The 26078-nt window shown below is 37.0% G+C and overlaps 1 protein-coding gene across 6 annotated transcripts in view; it reads right to left on the reverse strand.

The window, feature by feature from the left end:
* Positions 1-26078, reverse strand: part of LOC311588645 (contactin-4) — a 980815-nt gene that overhangs the window by 769194 nt on the left and 185543 nt on the right. The window contains exon 1 of one of the 6 annotated variants that reach the window (XM_084766526.1): positions 9983-10079. The exons of the other annotated variants lie outside the window; for them this stretch is intronic. The gene's annotated coding sequence lies outside the window, so the exon portion shown is untranslated. Of the gene's footprint in view, positions 1-9982; positions 10080-26078 lie in introns of those variants that run through there. 6 annotated transcript variants of the gene reach the window in all.

A 26078-nucleotide genomic window follows, 5' to 3' on the forward strand; every position in this document is an offset into this window, starting at 1 on the left:
AAGGTTTTTAGAGCTAAAGGTTTGTTGAAATCCTACTGAGCTCACATTTTTTTTCTATAGGAATTGGCCAGAACAGCCAATCTTAGCTTCAACTCCTGCATCCAAAAATGAAGACCAGTTGGATGTTGTGGTTGTGCACACCATTAATAGCAGCATTCCAGGGGCAGAGGGAGGCAGATTTCTCTCAGGTTGATGCCATCCTGGTCTACATAGCAAGTCCCAGAACAGCCAGAGCTATACATAGAGAGACACCATATTTTTAAAAAAGAATAATAAAATAAAGGCAAAAATGGGGACCATGCTACTTTTACTGTTCAGGGCTTAGCACATAATACTAATTCAAAATATAGTGGCAGAAACTCCTAATCTTGCTTGAATTGAAATTTTATTCTCCTATTCTGCCCTTGAAAATTACTCAGTGACTAGAAAATGGAATTCTCAGTTGGAGGATTTGAACATCAAAATCCAGTTTCCCCTTGTAGAATTTATATGAAAGGGATTACATTGCTTGATGGTCTGAACTCTAGTCCTCAGAGTGAATCTGAGTCTACACAGAACACCAGACCTTGTGTGTGTTGTCTCAATACATAGGATAGAGCCCAGGGGGAGGGCTGATTATGCTGATTAACTGATCACTACTTTAGTGAGATTTGAATGCTGCTGCTCTAAGTGAGCACATCATTAGTTTTTCAATAAGCATTCATTGTGCACTTTGTTTTTGACACTACTTCTTGTGACTATTAGCTAAGTAACAGGGGATGTATGAACAGATTCCTAGCTTCTACCAACCAAAAGGTAAAGAATGATGTTAGATTGTATCTGAGGCCTATAAATGAAATTTTCCTTTTCTGAAAATTCCTACTTAATGTATTCAACAACAATCCTGAAAAGTGTTTTCATTTATGACCTTTTTTGTTGTGTACTAGAAAAACTAGGACAGCCTAAATCTGTATTCTTAGACAATGATAATTTATAGTTGGATCCAAAATAACCTAAATCCTTCTTCCTTTGAGGACATATGTAGTTTCTATTGGGACTCTAGATGAGAGAAGCATGGGAGAATGGCAAAGTAGAAGGATCCAGAGGGTCCTAGAAACCTACAAGTAGAACATTATGATAGGCAGATTCGGGCTCAGGGGTCCCGCTCAAACTAAGGCACCAGCCAAGGACAATACAGGCGGTAAACCTTAAACCCCTACCCAGATCTAGACAATATACAGAACACTCTCCACAGTAGAGTAGAGAGTGGGATATTACTTTCTCACGTACTCTGGTGCCTCACCTTTGACCATGTCCCGTGGAGGGGGAGACCTGGTGGCACTCAGAGGAAGGACAGCAGGTTACCAAGAAGAGACTTGATACCCTATGAGCATATACAGGGGGAGGTAATCCCCCTCAGGAACAGTCATAGGGGAGGGGAATAAGGGGAAAATGGGAGGGAGGGAAGAATGGGAGGATACAAGGGATGGGATAACCATTGAGATGTAACAAGAATAAATTAATAAACGAGAAAAAAAAGAAAAAAAAAAGAAAAAAAATATCTCACCATCAGGGAGCAGAGGTCTCTGCTTTCAGAACTATGTTATATCAATCTCATGTAGTTTGTGGAAAAATCCACTGCACACTTCAAAAGAGTAAAGGTATCATGTTATCTAATCATCTTATAAATGTTTGAAAATATCTTTAGTATTATAGACCTATGAAGGTTATACTTACTTCTTGATTCCTGGGACCAGACTTTAGGAGTATTGTAAGAATATATTTTTAAAGCGAACAGGATCAGTGCACCCCAATCAAAATAAAAACTAAAAACCTGTGGACAGGGATGATCTTCATAGTGGAAATGTCAGAGAAATTTCCTTTTCAAAAATAACCTCTCTCTACTTCGGGAGAATTGTCCTTGGGACTGTGTGCAAGGCCATGGTGCAGGGTACCAGTCCAGTAGGAATTCAATTGCTCTTGCTGATTCATCATGCCAGGTCAGAGGAACCTAGTAAGACTCAAGCATCTTTTCTATGACCCCAACCTACGTACACTACAAAATGCCTCTACTACTTTTGTTGGGGAAGATATTAAAATTTCTTAGCAGCATCCTACCCTTACTTTGGATACAATGTATGGGTGTCAGGGCTGAAACATACAGAGAAAGAGCCTAGTGAGGGTTTAGGAATTGTTCCTCAAATATATAACCTTGTGTGGCAGGAATTTAGACATTGCTACCACACACTTTAAAAACCACCAAATTTATTAGCTTAATCTTAAAAGTCCCCTTTATTTTAGATTTGATTACCTTAGTTTACTATTATTTTTGCTCATTATAAAAAATTAAACTTTGGACAGTTATAGCAATTCTTTTCTTAAAACACACGTTACGCAGTTTTGCCAAATACTTTCTTTGCATCTTTTAAAACTATTTATTTTTTATGCATACAGTATCCTACTTGTATGTGTGCCTGTCCAGCAGTAGAAGGCACCAAATCTCATTACAGATGAGCCACCATGTGGTTTCTGGGGATTGAACTTGGGGCCTTTGGAAGAGCCGACCATGCTCTTAACCTCTCCAGCCCATATTTGCATCTTTATTCTATGACTTAAACAACATTAGTTTTGTTGACGATCAAAGTGAAGACACAAACACTTGGGGGGGGTCAAACTCAGCAATATCACTATCTCTATGCCTCATCCTGTTCCTTTGTATGGTCTTCAGGGGCAAAGGTAGGTCCATGTGATAAGATCCCTGTAGGTCTCCAGGGCTAGTGGCATGCATTGTGCTCTAGCTTTGTGGTTTCTTAAACTGTCTTCAAAAATTACCTTCAAGGATCCAGAGGGTCCTGGAAAACTACAGGCGGGTCTGGGCCCTGGGGTCCTCCTCAAACTATGGCACCAGCCAAGGAAAATATAGGCAGTAAACTTCGAACCCCTACCCAGACTAGCCGATGGACAGGACATTCTCCACCGTTAAGTGGAGGAGATCTGACTTTCACACAAACTCTGGTGCCCCATATTTGACCATGTCCCTTGGATGGGGACGCCTGGTGGCACTCAGAGGAAGGATAATAGGACACCAAGAAGAGACTTGATACCCTATGGGCATATACAGGGGGAGGAGGTCCCCCTCAGTCACAGACATAGGGGAGAGGAGTAGGGGGGGAAGTGGGAGAGAGGGAGGAATGGGAAGATACAAGGGATGGGTTAACAACTGAGATGTAATATGAATAAATTAATAATAATAAAAAATTATCTTCAGAAATGCTTTCTTGTGTCTCTTTTTGAGAGATGTTATACACAGGAATCTGTCCAGGTAGTTTTCTGTGGTTCTTTCATTAATTACAACAAAGTTGCTGCTATGCAGACAGTTAGGTATGAATATTTCATTATATAATGCGAATTAAAACTATTCAGAGTTTGAATATGTTTTCAACCTCTATAATATCTTTCCTGAGATATATGAGAGCTTCTCCTAAGGCTCCATGGTGAGACTTGGCAAAGGTCCTCCTTTACTTTGATGCTTCTTCAACTGTATTTTTTTCTTATAATAAAATTGCAGCTCACCCCTAATTTTATGGGATAGCTACTGCACATAAGACTCTCTGTGGGGCTGTTTGTTTGTTTGTTTCAGGGATTAGTATTCCCCTTCTGTTAGTCTGTCCATTCTGAACTCTTCATCTCCCCACCTTAGACTCCCAGGCAGTGAGGATAATAGTGTGCTTCTACACTGGCATATGTGACCCATTGTTGACAGATTGTTCCATGCTGTCTAACTGCAGGGATACCAATCATGTGTTGTTTGGTTTAAAATAATCTTTACTGAAGCTGGGAAGATGGCTTAAGGGGTAAAATACCTGCTGCATAGGTGAGAGGACTTGAGTTTACACCCCATGCATCCACAGAGTAAAAACAAAAGCCACATGGGCTTGGTAGGTCACTTATAATCTCAGTATAGTCAAGGAAGCACCACAGCAAATAGGCCAGACAGATCATCTACTGAACCAGGGACCTCTGAATCCAAGCAAGAGACCCTGCCCCAATATATAAGGTGCACAGTGACCCAGAAGATTCCCAACATCAAACTCATGCATCCCCACACAGAATCGATGCATGCAGAAAAAGGAGTAAGAGAAAGAGACAAAGGGGGCAGGGTGTGAGAGAGAAAGAAAGCCAATTTTATTACAATGGAGGGTTACATAGCTTCTCAGTAACATTAAGGTGCACACACTTAGAAACATAAAGATATATCTTTATATGGAGATGGCCTCATATTCCTCTGAGAACTCTGAATTAAAATGCAGTGCTTGCAGCTCATATTACACAACAGGGAGAATGACTGAAGGGAAAAGATTTTCATGTGTCACAGACAATTTTCAGTCTCACTCATGTTGTGAGACTGTCAACAAAGGAAGGGCCACATTAGCCATATTATAAACTGTCTTTTATAGAGAGTAGATCAATTTAATTATATTTATAAATTTTATGTACCATTTCTTGTACTATATATGTTAAATGATCTCTCATAATGAATGCTAGTCAGTACATTCAAATTCTTGCTTTGAACATATCATATTACACATTCTAGGATTAACCTTCAAGTGATTTTCCACTAAAAAGTTAGAAACAATATGGATATGAACTTGAAAGTCCAAATGTTATGAATTGAGTTTTAAAAGTCACCCCAAAGACATCTGAACTGTAGCCACAAGAGTGGGATAATACTTTCCAACCATATTCATCTTTTCAGAGGAAAGAAAAAAAAAGATGCTAGCTCCCCGGGATGCGGACTCTAAGAGCCAGCACATCAGTCCTTTTAAAGAAATTACTAGCATGCTGTGTTTGGTTTACTGTCTCCCACCTTGCATTTTACAAACTGTATCAAAGCACGGAGTGTAACAGCTCCAATTTCTTTCACAGCAGCTGCACTGTGTGAGAAAAATTGACAGATTAACTAGAAGAAAAGCTCCAAAACTACTGTAAACTATGTCTGTCCATTAGAAGAGAATCAAGGGCCAAAGAATACACATAAAGGAATGCCTTGATGACCCTCTGCACTGTGAGCCAAAGGGTACAATAATCTTCAGGGCTGTTTGTGTGGGGCGCAGGTGTAATCCAAGAGCAACAGTCTGACCTCCACCATTCTGTTTAAAGACAACTCTGGGGGAGGACTAAAAAAAAAATTCTATGGTTGAAAAGTAGCTATTGATTTCCCTTTTTATTTTGGTTATTATTGTGATGAATCATCTACCCTCTAGTACCTAAAAAATAAACTACACAAAACATCTGATCTTTACTTAAGGTAATAAGGTTGAACTAATACAACTCCAAGTGTAACATAAATAGACACCACTGTTGACTGAATTCAGATTTGCAAGCTTGCCCTATTCAGGAAGCCATGCCAGGTTTAGATTCAAGAGGCATCTCTAAGCCTTGCACTTATATAAAACCTTGAAATGCATGTTGGGAATATTTGTTACAGGCTCCACGCAAAGACACTGAGGAAATAGTACTGATGGCAAGAACCCCATTTCAGAAAGATCTGAGAGTTTGTAAGAACTACCCAAGCGAGGCAGCAATTAGGAAAATGCAAATACGAGTAGATGTGGAATGAAGGAAGGCCAGAAGAAAAAGAAGGATTGGAAACAAAAAGGAACTGGGGGCACACACCGGCTGTTTAGGAGGCTGATGCAGGAGGATTAGTAGTTTAAGGCCCACCTGGGATAGGGAATGAGTTCAAGTACAGCATGGGTGACTTAGTAAGATACTATCACAAGGGAAGCTACAAATAGGCTGGGGATTTGGATCCGTGAGAGTGTGCTTACTAGGCATGAGCAAGGCAGTTTGATTGCTATTTCTGGCAGTAAAAATGATGAAAAAGGAAATATACAAGAATCACATTTATTGTTGAAAGGAAAATTTGGAAAGTAATGAGCATGACTGGTTTTCACAAATAGTTTCCATCAGTGGACATTTTAAAGATATCCATGGATGAAGTAATCTTCTCAGAGGTCAGTTTTAATGTAAATATTGCTGGACCCATGTGAGATGGCAGAGGTATATACTGCATGGATGACATGAATAATAAACAATGTGCCAACAGGCCACACCTCATACTTCTGTTTGTACCAGTCTTTTAAGTAAAAGGGCTGTTAGGCTACTTGATAATAAACTTACTTTTACATTGCATATCCCACATATTTAAATTACCAGATACCTATCATTTAAGACTCCCCTCTCTTACTCTCTAAGTCTAATTGCAACTTCTACAATTTTGTAAGTCAAACAAAGAACATATACTTCAGATAAGCCTAGATAAGGCATGTCATAAAAATCACACTTTGCTGTCTAATAGAAGCAGCAGAAATCTTTCAGAATAAAACATCTCTATATATTGAAGTATTTAATGCATACTTATTAACAGTTTACTGAATGCTCTACTCTCACCTTCACATTATTATGCAACTGGATTCTTTTCTATCAGTATTCTGAGATGCTTGTGGTAAGAAACTCACCTCCTCAAAACTAAATGAAAAATAATGTGAGACACTGTGGAAGGTGCTGTCTTTCATAATAATCAAAATAAGAACGGCGTTGTATTAACAACTTGAGAAGAGTCATCATGTTCAGTTGAAGTTTTGACAAAATGATATTTGGGGCTTAATTTAGACATTTAAACATATAGTCAAACATGTTAAACATATATTCAAGGAGTTAAGCCTCTAAATATATTGAACATATGACATGATTGTTAAATAAAATTAGTCATATTTTGACACAGACGTTAACATTAGGCCATCATTTTCAGATAAGGTCTCCAACAATTCCACAAATTAAATGGTTCATTCACATTAATAACTGAGAATTACAGAACTAGAACATAAACTTGATTCTAGATCCACAAATGATTTCTACTACATTAGAAAACTAACTGGCTTATATGAGACACTCAGAGAGTCTCTACATATATTTTATTTTCATAACTTGGTAAATATATTAAGTTATTCTTATTAAAATCATGTATATTTTAGGCAAAAATTTAAACTAGAGAAAATAAAAATCTAGGTTTGGTAGTACATAAATGTAATCTGTGCACTGGGGGTGGTAAAGGCAGTAAGATTCAGTATATTCAGTATATTCTCAGTCATATAGTAAAAATAATGACAGAACGCAACACCCTGTGAAAAAAGAAAAGTTTCAGGAGAGAAAACACAGCATTAGAAAGAAAACTAAAGCCACAGTCATCTAACATACACTCAACCTGGATACCCTTGATTTCCTTACCAAGTCCCTATCCCTCCTTAACTTATCATGTGGAAAATTATTTAATCAACTTTTGTTGCTCATGTATTGAAAGGACTACAAAATTTTGTTTTTTAGTATTTGCAAAACACTGAATTTGTTTTTAATTTCCTTCCTTTTATTAAGCATAGATTCTTTTCTCATACAATGTAATCGGAATACAGCCTCCTCCACTCTTTTCTACCTAGCTGCAGCAGCTAAACAATGGGAAAAGAATTTTATGATATTCATTTTTTTCTCCTTTATTAATTTATTCTTGTTGCATCTCAATGGTTATCCCATCCCTTGTATCCTCCCATTCTTCCCTCCCTCCCATTTTTCCCTTATTCCCTTCCCCTATGACTGTTCCTGAGGGGGATTACCTCCCCCTGTATATGCTCATAGGGTATCAAGTCTCTTCTTGGTAACCTGCTGTCCTTCCTCTGAGTGCCACCAGGTCTCCCCCTCCAGGGGACATGGTCAAAGGTGAGGCACCAGAGTACGTGAGAAAGTAATATCCCATTCTCTACTGTGGAGACTGTTCTGTCTGTTGGCTAGATCTGGGTAGGGGATTAAGGTTTCATATGTGGTAGAGGATGTGTGTGTGTGTGTGTGTGTGTGTGTGTGTGTGTGTGTGTGTGTGTGTGTAAAATCCAAATTAAACAATTTAAAAATTGTATACAAATCTAAACAGAATTCCCAATAAAGGAAACTAAAATGGCTGAAAAACAAAGAAATGTTCCACATCCTTAGCCATCATGGAAATGCATTTTGAGTTCTGTCTTACACCTGTCAAAATGGCTACGATCAATAATTCAAATGGCAGCTCATGCTGGACAGGATTTGGACAAAGGGAAACATGCCTGCACTGCTAGTGGGAGTGTAAACTTGTGCAGCCACTATAGCAATCAGTATAGAAGTACCTTGGAAAGATGGGAAACAATCTACTTCCAGATCATGCTCTACCATTCTTGGGCATATACCCAAATGATACTCCATCCAACCACAAGAACACTTGCTCAACCATGCTTATCACCACTCTACTCATAATAACTAGAATAGGAAGACAAAAGACATGTCTCTTAAGAGAAGAATATATTATTCAGCTCTGAAAAAAAATATATTTGCATGTGGAAAATTATTTAATGAATTATGTTGTTCCTGTGTTGATAGGACTCTAGAGTCTTGTTTTTAGTATTTTTTTAAACTTATGTACTCATCAGCATGGTATACTTAAAGATGCAACTTGGCAGTTTTCCATCAGTTGGCTGGTCTTGAGCTCTCTCTGTAGTTGATGATGATAACCTTGAATTGCTTATTTTCTTGCCTCCAGCTCCTAGTTGCTAGGATTACAGCCATGAGTCTCATCATCTAATTTATCACAAAATTTGAAGGCAAAGGGAGGGAACTAGAAAAATGTCATCCCGAGTGAAGTAACTCACACCCAGAAAAATAAATATGCTATGGATCTAAAACTCTTACTTTATTCTATTCAAAAGGCAAAAATAACATCAATTATGTCAAAAGTTCACCTTCTTTATTAGCATTCATTTCAAGTTATCATTTATTTCAGAGAAAAATAAATGTTAAAAACATTAATACTATTATTAACAATAAGTATCTTAAAATTATTAAAATTATTTAAGAATTATTATTGTTATTATTATTATTATCATCATCACTATTATTAATATTATTATTATTATTATTATTATTAGTAGTAGTAGTAGTAGTAGTAGTAGTAGAAGTAGCAACAGAAGCAGATGCATCTCCCACTATTGAATTCCTGACATGGTGTTCAGAGCTTATTGGCTTCACTGATCTCAGTGATACAGTCAATGCCATGAACTATCCACTACAATGCCAATGGAGCTTCCCTTGCTTCCTCTGTAGTTTTGCTTAAAACAAATTAAAGTGTAATTTATATCTTTATGTACAAAACTCAAAGGAGAGAGTAGCCTAAAGTTTTTTACATATCATGAGATTATATTATTTGACAGAACCTCAAAAAGCAACCACTTTTTAGTACATTTGCGAATTTGATACTTGAAAATTATTGCTTAAATATATAAATTTTTGATTGTTAGTGAAACTATTAGTAACTGTCTATGTTCCTTCTTCTTTTAAATTGCCTACATTTGGATTTTTATTGTCTCATCAGCTCAGTATATTTATAGAGCCAACTCGACAATTTTTTATCACTTGGCTGGCCTTGAGCTCTCTCTGTAGTTGATGATGATGACCTTGAATTGCTTACCTTCCTGCCTCCAGTTCCTTAGTTGCTAGGATTACAGGTGAATCCCATCATCTTACTTATGCAGTGCTGGGAACAGAATACAGACCTCGGAGAAGTCTAGACAGGCACTCTCGCAACTAAACTATAGATCTATGTCCTCTCATTGTATTCTGAAGTATTTGCTCATCATTTTCTCATTTCTGTAAGATTATCTGTTGAAACCTTTGAAGCTAAATATCACTTTAATTTATAGAGTATTACATATAAAATTTAGAGCTATGAACTTTTCTGATGGTACAATATATATTTTTATTGATTTAACATTTTTTATTTTTTACAAATACACACACACACACACACACACACACACACACTAAACTGCCTATAGCAAGAAGAACCATGACACAATCAGGAATTATATTAATGATACATTCCTAATGTTTTGGCTATTTGTATTTGGGAACCTTGGGGAAAATATACCTTCAAAGGCCTGCGTCCAGTCATTCTCCTTCACCAGCTCTGACTAAAGCCATACAGGTCTTTTCTGACGAGCAGTACCAGCCGGAGACCAAGTGTTCAAACACATAAACTGGGATGGATACTTCAGATTCAAAGAGATGACAAGTAGAATAATTATTCTTTTACTTCCTTAAAGAAACACAAGTGTAATATTTCCTTCTACTGTAAAATTTAAAATGTATATATGATCAACATTCTTCTTATACTTAGTTTTCATGCATCCATCTATTGAGTATTTATTAGCTCTTTGCCACTTGTGTCAGACACACTCTCTCAATTCACAATCTCTAAACATCCAGGTGTGGTTATGCATGCCTGTAATCCCAGCACTTGAGATGGCAGAGGCAAGTGGATATCTGTGAGTTGGAGGCCATCTTGGTCTACAAAGAGAGTCTAGGACAGCAGCAAAAACCTGTCTCAAAACAAAAAAACAAAAAACAAAGAAACAAGCAAAAAGAAAATCTAAACATTGTAATCTGGAAAATAAGGACTTCCTTAGAAGTTTGCTCATCTTTAAGTGAAGGGCAACGAGTTTTGAGAAGAAAATGTAATTGCTTGGAAAACATTTCAATTCAACTACTTTTCACATATGCAATTTTCCAAACAATTATCTAATCAGTCTCCAAAGTGTTATAAATGTGTGTAAGCCTTGTTTGACATAACAAGCTAGCTGTGTGGATTAAGTGCAAGCTACTGGACGCCCTTGGCAGATAAGAGTGGGGAAGAAAACCTATTGAAATGCCTCCCCTGCTGTGTGACCAAAAGGAACACTGCCCTGGTCATTAGTTCTCACAGGTGCCCAGCTGAACTTCCTGTCAACACTGCTTCAAGTAACACTCTGTGTTCTGCTTTTACTTCAGATGACTAAAAGTAGACTGGCAGTGAAATAAAGCAGCAGATTAAAATAAATATAAAATTAAAATTCAAAATACAACCAGACACTTGATGGAATGATACAGGCAAGCATATTTCAAGAAGAAGAAAATAACCTATCCATTACCCCCACCATCTACAAAGCATTGCTTTATGTAGAGACAGGGACACATTTCTGTTGCTGCTGATTTGGCACAACCGGTTACTTTGAGGATAGGGAAAAATATCTTTCAATTAGAAAAGAGTTATATTTTCTCAGACCCAGTAAGACATTAGTGTTAGAAGGAGGGAGAGAAGTGCATTTTTGCCCATTTGCTTCTCTTTCTGATAATTTCATTGCAGGCAATGTTCCTAAGCTGTTATTTTTCATTATTTATAAAGAAACAAAAAAGTGTGAAAAATAGGAGGATAAAGTCAAAGGAGACTTTTGTTTATAAATCAAACATGAAATTTTCAGAACAAAATGTGTGCTTTGAAAGACAGGCTGAGTGGCTATCATTTGAGTGTTTACGAGTGTGGTGCATGCAGGACCTGCTATAGAACACTTTTTAGTATTCAATTGTCATCAGTTTATTTCTTTAGAATAACTGAAAGCAAGAGGGAGCAAAAGAGGACTGTGTCTTAGGTAGCAGAAGGTTAAAAGCCTTTTCCATAAGAGGTATTTGTGGTAATTTTAGTGAAAATAACAAAGAGCACATACATTCTCACAGGTGCTTAATACGCCTCTAGACTAAGCCAGACTCTATTTTTCACAGGGAGCAAGCAATACTATATATGTTATGTTAAATATTAACGATAGCTGATGGCTATAAAAAAATGAGGCTGATGTTAAGATGGAGTGAACATTTTTGGTTGAAAAGTGGAAATGGTGGCCCTTATGCCATAAATGTCTCTCCAGCAGCTTTGTGAATCACAGAGGACGTTACTATTAGAGACAGTGAATGGCAGACATTCTACATTATGACAAAGCCATTCTCCCTTACACATGTTGTACTGAGAGAGAAAATGTTCTTCTATAGGTCATGGTGTCCCATTTCACCAGTTACAGTGAAGAAAATGCTGACCTATAAAGTAGGAGTTTTAGGGTTATCAATGCTAACATCATGTTGTAAAGAAACAGTAAAGAAATAGAAGTCTTGAGAGTGGGAAACTTCAAATGCACGCAGTGAAAGAAGGGGTGAGCTATGTTCAAGAGATACTGCTTCAGTTTGTCCTTTGCTAGATATTTCAATTACGAGAACATATTACTACTCATTTATGCATTTAGTTTTAACATTCCTAGAGTTGACTCTTGGGAGTATATGATTGGAGGCTGATGATATTTGCATGTATTTTACCTGATACCTGAATGAATCAAGGTTTAAAGAGAGTTAGGCACGTGCCTTCTCATCAGAAAGCATTCAGTAACACTGCAGTCTTACTCTGTATCCATACTAGTTCACAGGCTTAAAAAATTTGTGTGAAATAAAAAAAAAAAGCATACATGCTGGCTTTCAGGTGGTTCTAAGACCCGATACATTTGGAAAACTAGAGTATTTTTTTTTACTCTTTGTCCATAAAACAGTCTAGTCCATAGTATAACTATGTTGGCTTGAATTAGCTCTCTAATATTTATGAAACATTTAACTGCCATAGAGACAGTATTGAGAGGTGGGATTTGTTTTAAAGAGATGACTAGTTTACAATGAGTCCACACTTGCATTGGATTGTTTCTATCATCATTAAAGCCCGTGAGCAACACCGGTGAGCTCATCTCTTATCACACTCCTCTCAGTATATTGTTATAGTGGCCTCGATCAGGGCTCTGTGGTAGATTCTTAGATGAAAGCTATTTATTTCTCATCAAAGGAATGGAATCTACCTCTGTCCTCTGTGGAGTCCTAATATTTCAAGCTATTAAAAAATAAATAAATGTTCATCCAGATAGACCTGTAAATCATCTCATAGTTGCTGGCCAAAGCCTAAGTTTGCTTTCTGTAGTACTTTTGAGTTTTTCTTTTTCTTTGAAGCCGCTACACTTTTGCCATGTGTTTGCTCACTGGACCTCCCTGACTAACTCAAAGAGGCAAGCTTTCTTTTTCCCTCTTCCTCGGTTCCTTATTCTAGGCAGCTGCTGAAATTGACAGCGTGCCTACCCTGTAGCTTTTATTTTCAACTCTAATAAAATTGGCCTTGAGCCTTCCTTCTGAGTTCATTCTGAAACAGTTTTAAAAACAAGTCTAGGAAGATAAAGCCAGGATGTAAACTTCCGTGGTAACATGTGGTGCCCAAGAACGGCCATGTGATTTTCTAGTAACAATTCAATATCCTCTACCACGTTGTAATGCATCAAGTAGGTCATCACTAGATGCAGCCCTTCCACTATGGACTTCCCCAGGTTTTGAAAGTAGAATGAATTAATTTTATCACAAATTGGCCTTCACGTGTCATTCTGTGAGTGCAAAAGATGACTGGAGACAGAAATATTAAAAATGAGGATCTTTTAAAAGAATAAAAATAATTTGTTCATTTTGACATACTATAAGACCAGGTATACAGGAATGCCCCAGTAAAGATAACAATTACCTAAAACTGGCAGACTGTACTTGTCAGTTCTTTGCTGGGTAACAGCCTAGGTTTCAAGAGTGTCAAAGAGAATGAAGTTGAATCCCAAACAGAAGAGTGGTCGCTCACATGCAAACAAACAGCAACATATCAAACATGAAATCATAGCTAGGGTTTCTATATATCATAAGACAATCCTCATTTAATTGACATGTACTTAAATTATGAAAGTTGTGTTCTCTTACCATTAATTTAGACATCAAAGCTGCAAGCAAACTTAGAGAATTTGCAAATCCATGGGTAGGTAAAGAAGTTACTCATAAATACTGAAGGGGCAAGCGTGGTGGGGAAATTGAGACGAATGAAAAAGAGACACAATATGCTGAAAATTAAAATGGAGCCCCACAAGGAGACTATTGAGTCTGATGGATCTGGACCCAGCTGGGCCTGTATAAACTGTTGCACCAACCAAGGACAATGCATGCAGCACACCTAGACCACCTGTTCAGATATAGCCAATGAACAGTTCATTGTCCATGGTTGTGGGGAGAGTAAGTACTGCCTTTGACATGAACTCTGGTTCTCCTGTTTTGTTCAATTCCCCTTGGTGGGAAGGCCCAGCTGGCACACAGAATAGGGGTAGTAGATTATCAGGATGAGAGCTGATAGGCTGTGGTCATATGGGAGAGGAGGAGGTCCCCATCTGTCTGTGGCCTAAGAGAGGGGAATAGGGCTGAAAAAGGAGGCAGGATCAGAACAGGAAGAAACAAGCAAAAGGATAACAACCAGGATGCAATCTGAAAACATTATAATAAACTAAATTTCTTTTTTAAAAGATAAAAATATGTAATTAGTGCTTAGTGGAAAATGTCTTGCTGTTATTTTTCTATATTTAAAAAAAACTCAAAAATTCTGGCTAATATCTCATGCTTGCACCCTGGGGCTCTAGAAAAGTAAAGCAAGTACAAACAGAAATGGCTAAGGAAGTCTTGAGCCATAAAAGTGATGTTATTGCTTACTACTATTTATCTAAGTTATGAGACCATCCAAGGTGCCTTCCAAGATTACAGGTGTACCCATAGACTGATGCTTTTCTGACCTTAAGCAGAGAAGCTTCCCTCTGTGACGGACAGCAGTTAGTGCAGAGATGCATGGCTTCTCAAGATTCTGGCAACAAGTGATGGCCGAGTGCTGAAGTCTAAAAGGACACTTTGCCACCACCTCTAAGCCTGTCTGGTCATTGCAGATTAGGGAGTCGAAGGAATGTAAGGGCAAAAAAAATACGGACAAGGGCTTCTTGAGTTTTTGTTGGTTAGTTTATGGTTTATCTAGACAGGCTATCTCTGTATAGCCTTGGCTGTCCCGGACTCACTTTGTAGATTAGGCTGGCCTCAAACTCACCTACTCATTCTACCTAGCACAGAGAGAAGTCATTTTCCACCATCCTCATTAGTCACTCCATCTCTTCTTAATCTCTGTTACTTCCTAGTAGCTTTTTCTGAATATCTGCCTGGTTGTCCCCTTTTGCAAATACCTGTACTTATATAATGTGTTTGATGGTCTCAAAAGATAACATCTTGCCAGGTTACTATGACATCTATGCTAGATTACAACTGACAAGCCCACCATGTTGACCCTGAGTATTCTGCATGCCTGCTAGGGATTACGTGGTGGGTCACATTGCATGATGTGATAAAGCCAATCCTTAGCCTTTATTATTTTCCTAATTAATAAAGCCAAAAGTGTTTCATCCTAATTGTGAACTCAAGCAAGAACATATTAAGTGTCTTGCTCATAGAGACAGGACATTCTTTTCCTCCCTTTGAACTTTCTTTAATCATAACGTCTAAGACTATGTAAATCTAAAACAATGAAAACAAAAAACTAGCAATAAAATCTGGCTATAGATGTGTTTCAATGAGTATAAATGTATAGATTAATAATGCAACTAATAGTTTATAATATAATTCTAATATATCATACATTTCTTTAAATGTACTAATGTAACTTAGTAGCATAAAATTGAGCATTACAACAAGGATATATTACTATTACATAATGCATTCATTAGGTATTTAAATGAGAAAAATTTAAAAACAAGCATATAAATCTGAACTTTCAAAGATAAAGTTTTAAAGATTCTGTTAGATAAATATTCTACTTTAAGTACTAATTCCCAAATTCTCACAGCAACTTAAGAAATATGCCATGTCACTGAAGATCTCTTCAGATACGATCAAATGAAGAGCACTTCAAGAGACATTTGGGCCGAGTATTGCTATGCATTACACCTACCATATAATCAGATTATCTGTGATTATAAGAAGTCAGATAGAGCCCACCCAAAGCTGTGATGGTTTAATTACTTCTGAAAGAGAAAGATATACAAAGTTGCTAAAGGACCACACACACACAGTGCACATTGTATTAATAGATACTAACAAAAATCCTTAAGGACAGATGAGCTTGTGTAGGAAGCATCCAGAATACCAATAGACATTCTCCCTTTGGGAAAAATAGCCACTATCTCACATATTTACAGTAGGCTGTTGACTTTTTATGTTCTATGTATAATGAGGAATTGGATACAGGCTATGACCAGGACCTGCCTCTAAGAACTTCTAAGTCAGAGAACTAAATAGAGAAGAGAGGACTGTGTTCCAAAAGTAAGTGCTGTTATGTCTTTAATATATCCTAAAATGATTTAAAGTGAGATTTTGCCCTAGTTTTTAATATTTATTTTAAGTTATGTAAGAGTCAAATTATCTTTGGTTTTATAAAATCAAAGTTAATAGCATTTTTCTTTACATGACTTCTCATAAGATTTGTCATAAAGGAAAACACAGTCAGGAATAACTTCAGTTACAATTTAGATCGGATACAAACACAGATTTGTCATCGTTACTGGTGGTTCTACCTATATAATCCCATCAATTTCAGACTATAGTTTTGAAGTTACTGATGGTTTTTATCAAGTAGATTTCTAATCTGAGGAAACTGGAGCATTATTTTACAACAGAGTTGTCATACTGTTAGTTATTTATTCATGTTACAGAAGTCAGGCAAGCCCCCACAGAATGACAAGGACCCAGGGGAATGGCCTCTCACCACCTGGTGCATTCCTGTCTGGAGTCTGATGTGTTCCCCTTTCGAATGTGTTTCTGAGTCAGTCAAAGCCAATCTTCACAGTGCTGTTCAAACAACTCTGCATTATTCCCTGAAGGACCTGCCTGCTTTTTCCGTGATTATGATTTCTGCTTTAGGCTGATAATCAAACTTCTTAGGAATCAAAAGGAATAAAACATAAGGTAAAGCTGTTAAAAACTAGCCATCAATAGGAAAGGTCAAGGCCTGTAGCATAAAAAAAAGACAGAAAAATATATACGTATATTCTGTGATCTATGCTTGGTAAAGAGCAGAACCGTTTACAGCCACATTTTCTTTGGCTAGTAGTAAAGCACATTACAACATTTCTTAATTCAATTTTCTCTGGTATTTATTGGGTTTAATAAAATATCTAAATGTCAAATGGTTTTATAAAAGTGTATTTAGAGCTTAGTCAACGGCCAATGGAGATTATTCATAAAAAGGTATAATGTGGACCATAACAACCTAAATTGATATGGGTTTTTGTTTTCTTCCCTATTGCAGAAATAATTAGCATTTGCTTACAAAATATTGTTTAATTCAACCTGACAGCTACTAAAATATTTCGGTATATAGTTGAGATTTTTATCACTATTATCTTTCAACCAACATTCAATGCTAGAACACTTCGTGACTTCGGTACTTCTCTGTAAAAGGCATTTTTATAAAGCTCAAGGATGTAGCAAAGTTGCCTTCACACAAAACTGGAGTTAGGGAAAGACAACAGCAGCGTTTTGAAAGTGGTCATCCCTTTATTGTGTTCTGTAGGTAAAATGTGTACAGAAAACCCACAAGGCAAGACTTCATGCTAATCCTAGGTTCCTCTCTGGTGAATACTTTTGTTTAAAATATGAAAAACTACGACAGGTGTGATGGCTCAGTAGTTAAGAGCACTGGCTGCTCTTGCAGAGGTCTCAGGTTCCATTCCCAGCATGCACATGCTTGCTCACTGCCATCTGTAAATCCAGTTCTTGGGGATCTGGAACCTTCTTCTGGCCTTTATAGGAACTGCACACAGATGGTGCACAGATGTACATGCAGAACAAAAATTACCCATACATATAAAATATTCATACACGTATTTTAAAATATGGAAGCCTTGTAAACTAAATACATTCTGATCCTTTTCCTGGATGAAATACAAAGGGCAAGTTATCGTACACTAGACAGTTATTTCCACTATTTAGGCTTAAAACAAACATCCACATCTGGCTACAATTTCCATGGTTCCAGGTTTCAAGAAGATATACTGTTGATGATGAAAAGAGGGCCAACTATCATAACTTGGTTTTCCCTTTATTCTAAGAATTTCACACAAATAAAACTAACTTCAACAAAACTTTATACAGATATGGCTACTGAATCATTAGATGATATAAATGAACATTGTTTTTCCAAACTTTAAACTACTGAAAATACTTTATTCGATAATTTATTCAGTTAATTCATCTGACAGGCAAATTGAGTTGAGTGGAGAGTGGGATATTACTTTCTCATGTACTCTGGTGCCTCACCTTTGACCATGTCCCCTGGAGGGGGAGACCTGGTGGCACTCAGAGGAAGGACAGCAGGTTACCAAGAAGAGACTTGATACCCTATGAGCATATACAGGGGGAGGTAATCCCCCTCAGGAACAGTCATAGGGGAGGGGAATAAGGAGAAAATGGGAGAGAGGGAAGAATGGGAGGATACAAGGGATGGGCTAACCATTGAGATGTAACAAGAATAAATTAATAAAAAAAATTGTCTCCTTGTAAAAAAAAATTTCTGGCCAATACAAAATGCCCTTCTCTTATTAGTGGGATTCACAAATAACCTATGCCCTAATTTGCTTTCTGTTGCTGTAATTAAAATAATAATAATAATAATAATAATAATAATAATAATAATAATAGTAGTAGTAGTAGTAGTAGTAGTAGTAGTAGTAGTAGTAGTAGTAGTAATAGTAATAGTAATAATAGTAATAATAAGTAAATAATAAATCACACCAAAACCACTTAGGAGAGGAAGAAGTTTCCATCTTATCCTGTCATGTCCATCATTGCAGGAATCCGCAGCAGTGACTGAAGGAAGAACTGACGCAGAAACCATGGAGAACTGCTGCTTACTGTCCTGCTCCCTATGCCTTGTTCAACCTGCTCCCTTATACCAGAACGAGTATTCTAGGAGATGCATCACATATATTACCCCCCCCCACACACACATACATGAATAATTAATCCTGAAAATTCATCTTATTGGGTATGATCACAATCCAATGGGATGGAGACAGTTCCGCCCAGGTGACTATAGTTTGTTTCAAGTTGACAAAACAAAACAAACAAACAAACATAAACTAGTTAGCACAAACCACCCAAGGCGGTCCTGCATTATGCACTTATGGTAATAACTTTGAAATGTATCGTCTTTTTTAATTTGGAGAATAATTTAGATGATAAGATCCTATAAATTTTACTATAGTTCATTTCAAATAGCCATGACCACAGTAGCAAATAAACTATGGATGATAACTACACATATAAAAAATGACACAAATATGTTTCCTTAATGTAGTATGTGTCATTTCTATTTTACTTTATTTTTACTTTTACTACTTATAGCTTAGATAACTAATATACTATATGTGGAATACTTCTAATAAATACAACCTTTATGAAGTTAGTTTATTTTCAGCAGAATGTGACATTTTAAAACCCTACATAAATTATTTAATAAAGTAATTGTAAGAATACAAATGGTGTGAAATATTCTACCATGTCCATATGTTTATGCCACTTTCTACATCACAGAATAACTGGATTTTATTATAATTATGGGTATCAACAAGGAAAGACACAATAAATAACGTTACAAAGCTTTCTCATGTGCAGGACCATATTCACTTGTCATTGCTATCAGGATCATATATGTGATAGGCTGAATCTCCAATGATATTCATTCCGTCTCAGATAATATCTTAATATATAGTCTAATTCTACCACAGTCTTCAAGAATAAACTCAGTATGTGAAACCTGTCACATTCTTAGTCTCCACAATACTTTTGGTCTAAATTTAGTTACATATATTTCTTTTCTAAATAGTGTTAACTTTTAATAGGAATCTACAAGAATTTATGGTTTTAAAGACATATGTCTTTGTATTTTTTTTCCTAAGGCATGTTAGAAAGCTACCAAGTGTTTCTGTAATGTACAGACAGTTGAGTCATAGAAACAAAGTGTAGGAGGAGGGGGGTGGCACAAGTCCGGATTTCTCTGTGTTGCCTGTATATTTTGATGTAGAGAAAGCATCACTCTGAAACTAATTTTTGAAAATACATGCCTAACAATATAATTAGCTAAACATAACAATAGAATTAATATTGTTAATTAATCTTGCTTAAAATTAGTACGTAGGTACTCATTTTGAGTCAATTGATATGATTAAGGTCATACTCAGATTTACAATGTAACCCAGACTTGCTAGGAAGCTGCTGGCTATGACGAACAGTCAGGCAAATGGATGGAGCTAGGGAAAAAAAAATCATTTCAGGCGAGGTAACTCAGACCTAGAAATATGAAGACGATCAGTGCCTTGCTCAGGCATCATCAGACAAGCTTTTTCCTGCAGTAGTTAGGAAAAACCACAAAGGCCCACAGCTACACAATGTGTCGAGTGAGATATCCTAAATGGGATATCTCTATCAATTCATTTCCTTCAGGCCTCAAAAAAGCCTGTGGGAGAGGAAGAAAAAAGAGTGTCAGAGCCACAGAGGATGAAGGACACCAAAGGGACCAGGCCCTCTAAACAGAGCAGGACCGATATACATATGAATTCACATAGAGTGTGACAGCATGCACAGGGCCTGCACAAGTCTATGCCACGTGGAATTTCATTGCTGAGAGATGAAGTGAACTGAAGCCCCAGTCCGTAAGCCAGAAGCTGTCTCCACTCTCACGAAAAATTAGTTCTCTCCAATAGAGTCTTACTGAGGATACAAAACACTTTTAAGGCCTCATAATGTTTTGTTATGGCATTGGATTTTTTTTAAAACCATACACATCTTTGGCAAATATATTATAACTTCTATTCTGTGTTCTCATGGGATTCCTCTGTGTATGGACCTGTGTGTCCCTGTGCATATCTGTGTTTCTCACGCTTTTTCTTTTTTTAAATATTTTATTATTTTATTCATATCAACTCTCAATTGTTATCCCATCCCTTGGATCCTCCCATTCCTCCCTCCTTCCCACTTTCTCCCTACTTCCCTCACCTATAACTATGACTGAGTGGGACCTCCTCCCCCTGTATATGCTCATAGGGTATCAAGTCTCTTCTTGGTAGCCTGCTATCCTTCCTCTGAGTGCCACCAGGTCTCCCTCTCCAGGGGACATGGTCATCAAAGGTAAAGTCAACCAAGATGACATCACAATTCTGAACATCTATGCTCTGCTCCCAATACAAGGGCACCCACATTTGTAAAAGATCTGCTAAAGACAGTTTTTTTTAAATTTTTAATTATTTTTTATTTTTTGAAAAATAAAATCATTCATATTACATCTCAATTGCTATCCCATCCCATGCATCCTCCCATTCCTCCCTCCCTCCTGCTTTCACCCAATTCCCCTTCCCTATAACTGTGACTGAAGGGGACCTCCTCTCCTTGAATATGATGCTAGGGTATCAAGTTTCTTCTTGGTAATCTGCTATCCTTCCTCTAAGTGCCATCAGGCCTCCCCATCCAGGGGACATAGCCAAATATGGGGCACCAGAGTTCGTGTGAAAGTCAGTCCTCAGTATCCACTTAATTGTGGAGAATGTCCTGTCCTTTGGCTAGATCTGGGTAGGGGTTTGATGATGACTGCATGTATTGTCCTTGGTTGGTGCAATGGATTAAGCAGAACTGCTGGGCCCAGATCCACCCATTATAGTGTTCTTCTGTAGGTTTCTAGAGGGTCCATCTATTTCCCTATCTCCCATATTTCTCTCACCTTAGGATGTTCTCACCTCTATCCCACTTTCCTGGTAAGTGAAGACTTTCATGAGACATGCCCCTTGGGCTAGGGTCCAGTTATGAGTGAGTACATACTATTTGAGTCTCTGTTTCTGGGTTAATTCACTCATTATGATCATTCCTAGTTCCATCCATTTGTCCACAAATTTTGGAAATTCATTGCTTTTAAAAGCTGAGTAGTATTCCATAGTGTAAATGTACCACAGTGTCTTTATCTATTCTTCAACTGAGGGACACTTAGGCTGTTTCCATGTTCTGGCTATTATGAATAAGGCCACTATGAACATGGTTGAGCATATGTCCCTGTTGTATGATGGAACATCTTCTGGGTATATTCCAAGGAGTGCAATAGCTGGGTCTTGAGGAAGCCCTATTCCCAGTTTTCTGAGATAGTGCCAGACAGATTTCCAAAGTGGCTGCTATAGTCTGTATTCCCACCAGCAATGAAGGAGTGTTCCTCTCTCTCCACATCCTCACCAGCATGTGGTGTAGCTTGAGTTTTTGATCTTAGCCATTCTGATGGGAGTAATATGGAATCTCAGAATTGTTTTGATTTGCATTTCTCTGATGACTAAAGATGTTGAGCATTTCTTTAAGTGTTTCTCAGCCATTCGATATTCCTCTGTTGAGAATTCACTCTGTAGTTCTGAGCCCCATTTCTCAATTGGGTTATTTGGTTGGTTGGTGTTTAACTTCTTGAGTTCTTTATATATTTTGGATATTACCTTTGTCAGATGTAGGGTTGGTGAAAATATTTTCCCAATCTGTAGGCTGTTATGACAGTTTTATATACATATTTTTATTATAATTTATTTACATTACATCTTGATTGTAATCCTCAGGCTCTTACCATCCTCTTCCCAACCTCCCTTCCATTTCTGCATTATTACCCTCCCCATGACCTCTGATAGGTGGGTTCCTCTTCCCCCACCATTAGACCACACCCTATCAGGTCTCATCTGGATAGCCTGCATCCTATTCTTCTGTGTTCCGACAGAGTTTAACCATACAAGATATGTATAAAAGTGTTTCTTTCTTGTTACATTATCTTGTAAGAATTAGTTGTATGCATTTGTTAATCCATTTAATTTTTCATACAACCAACACCTCTTTAGCATTTACCACAGCAAATTCTTTTCTATCACTAAGTATTCATTACTCAACATATTAGCTTCAAATCATTCATCTCCTGTAGCTCATATGCATATATATCAATAGAAAATACATATATTAGAATATTTTATAAGTCCAACTTCTTACGGAAACTATCTGGACTGACTTCCATAAGTTCAAGGTTATAAATAGGAATGCACTTCTATTAGTGCACTTCTACTAAGGCAATGATGAAAGAAGAAAATAAAGTTCTATTCTCTAACCCCTGTTGGTCTCCAGCTCACAGATGTTCACCCGTTTCATCTTCCAAATTTTGGGACATGCAAGCCATCATGCACTGGTTAGCAAAATCATCTCAGTGTCGTATTCAAAATATTTGGTAGTGTCAAAAGGAATTGTTAAGGAATAAACATATTGAGTGTTGTTTCCATATATTCTACAATGTGATTTGTACAGATATTTTAACATCATTCTGAAGAAAATTTAAAAATAAAATTGTAACCAATCATGACTAGTCTTTCTTTTTGGATGTAAATCATGAGGTATCTTGTATATTCATCTAGTGTATTATAATATGTGTGAATATGACATGTGATACTTCACAAATCTAAAAAACTTCCACTAATTATTGAATTATGACAAATAACTGTGCATCTCCAACTAAATTTATATTTTGACATAAACAGCCATTTTGATAATAGCATTTCTAGATACTCAAAATTTTCAGAAAATACAAGGAAAATAATGACTATAGCAAAGTCTTGAAAAATAGTTTTTAAGTGCCACATTTCTCTTTGCAACCATTTCCCACTGAAGATGACCATGTTTGGAGAAAAGCAAGCAAAATGGGCTTAGGCAGCGGCTGTCAACCTTCCTAGTGCTGTTGCTTCTTTAATACAGTTACACTTGTGGTAGCCTTCAGCCAAACATTATTTTCATTCCTAACAATTCCTGAGTCTAATTTTGACCCTGTTGTGAATAGTAATACAAATATCTGATATGTAGGATATCCGATATGTGACCCTGCAAAGAAGATGTGATCTACAGGTTGAGAACCGCTGACTCAGAGGAAGTTCAAGGAACGCCTAGACTAACCAAAGAAAAGTCCCTCAGGAACATCTGAACAACAGCTTTCTCTAAAATCCAATCCTGGGTCACTGGAGGGAATTACAGTCTTGGTTTTCCTTGTAAGAGCAGACTGTAACAGCCTACACCAAAAACCATCACATAAACATCTTGTCTACTTCAATATCCAAGAACCAGTTGGAATTTACTCTTTGCTTTTTATTCTACTAACTCTCAAAGATAGTATTATTATTTTTACTTGAGTAAGCTTTGTCTAGCTATGTTTTGGCAATGTTTGTCGCTAAGTTGTGAGACCCTTTGTTATTCCAAAGAATTTTTGTTTAAGCGTATTCTCTAGAAAGTTGAGATTAAGATATTTATTACTTAAATGATGGGACATTAAAGTGGCAACTGATATTTTATTCTTATAGTATTTAGTGGTTTTTGTATTAGTTACTTTTTTGTTGCTGAGATAAAGCTCCATGGACAAAAGATACTTAGAAGGAGGAACTTTTTGGTTTTAAGAGACACGGAAAGAGATTCTATAATAACATGGAGGCACAGCAGTGTGATGCTGGAGCAGAAAGGTAACATACCAGGCATCTTAAACCATGCATGCAAAGCAGAGGGAACAAACTAGAAGTAGGATATGGCTATAAACTCTCAAGTCCTGTACTTCTCACATTAAGGTTCCATCTTTTAAAGGTCTCATGGCCTTTTAAAACAGTGCCATCAACTCAGGACTAAGTGTTTAATGACCTGTGCATGTACAGGAGTATTTCTCAGTCTATCACCACACTCCATAGTAACATCTTTGAGCCTGTCTTTTAGCCAGTGAATGGTATTATCCATAAAAGTATTTCAATGGTAAAGTAGACTGAGAAACCTATAACTTTTTAACTACAGCAGATTACATCAAGGCACATATCATTTCTCTGGTCCTTGGATCTAGGCTGCCCTAATGGCTTGTTCTGGACAATGACACTAAGTGGGACTACGTCTGACTTTGGGCTTCCAGAGATTGCTTTTCTCTCATTGTTCATAGCCCTGCTTCTCCACTGTGAGAACATGCTAAGAGAGCTCTCTTAAAAATCAGGAATATGCCTTTGATGCCACCAGCAAAGGAAGCAAGGAAAAAAATTAATTATCTATGAAGTCAAGACCAGAGGAAATATCAGCTGAATTCAGTCAGTGCAGATTGTTCTCCCTCAAATTAGGAGCTAAACAAGTAGCCAGGTTTGTGTGTGTGTGTGTGTGTGTGTGTGTGTGTGTGTGTGTGTGTGTGTGTGTGTGTGTATGTGTGTGTGTAGTTGATCTTTGTATTTTCACGCATTAACAAACAATTGAATCAAACCCAGGACTGAATACCACTTTTAAGAGAACATTAGATAAACCAGCTTGTTTTGTTAAAATTGATTTTATCAAGGCAATTCAGTGAAAGTACTTGAATAAATTCCTACTGATGATTACTTTAAAGTACTATACTTACAACAAGTTGCAATGGAATATTTCTGCTAATTACAGCCAATGCACGTACACTGCTTGCTATATGCAAAGACAGGTAATGATTTACTACTCCAAAATCCCTATTGTTTTCAGTAACACATTAATAAATACTATTTCATTCTGCCTCTCAATAATAACACTGCCATTAGCAGAGTAACAATATACTATCTTCTCGTTATACTATCTAAGTGGTTGATTATCGTATATCTATGTTTGGACTGTGCTAAATTTTATCATATTTACTCCACAGCAAAGGATTAGATAATGTTGCTTATAGTATCATTTTTTGAAAGGGAAAACAAAAAACATGGAAAGAGGAAGTGAGTGCTTCTAGTATTACATTTAAAGTTGAAAGTGGATAATTTATTAATATTCCCTTAAATTAAGTACTTCACAGTTAACAGTCATAAAAATCAAATGAAACCACAACACCATTATGGAGCATGCACACAAATATAGTTAATAGTAAAAAAACAAAGCAAAACAAAACAAAAACTAGAGATGTGCGTGTGAGTGATGGTGTGGGAGTAAGTGGGACTCAGAAATGTTGGTGATAGAGTACAACATAACAACCATTTAGGAAAACAAGGTGCCAACGTATAAGCAATCTGAGCATGTGCTTCTGTTATTGTATTGGCCAATACTATCTGTAAAGTTGATAGAATGTGGAATCACACAGGAGATGAGCTTCTGATCATGACTGTGGAAAAATATGTAGATTAAGACAGCCTCTGGACATACTCCTGAGTGATTTTCAAGACTAAGATAACTGAAGCAGAAAGATCCACCTTAGTGGCAGGCAGCACCAACTGATGGGC

The sequence above is a fragment of the Acomys minous genome, assembly GCF_964271855.1.
Source record: "Acomys minous genome assembly, chromosome: 17".
Classification (NCBI taxonomy): Eukaryota; Metazoa; Chordata; class Mammalia; order Rodentia; family Muridae; genus Acomys; species Acomys minous.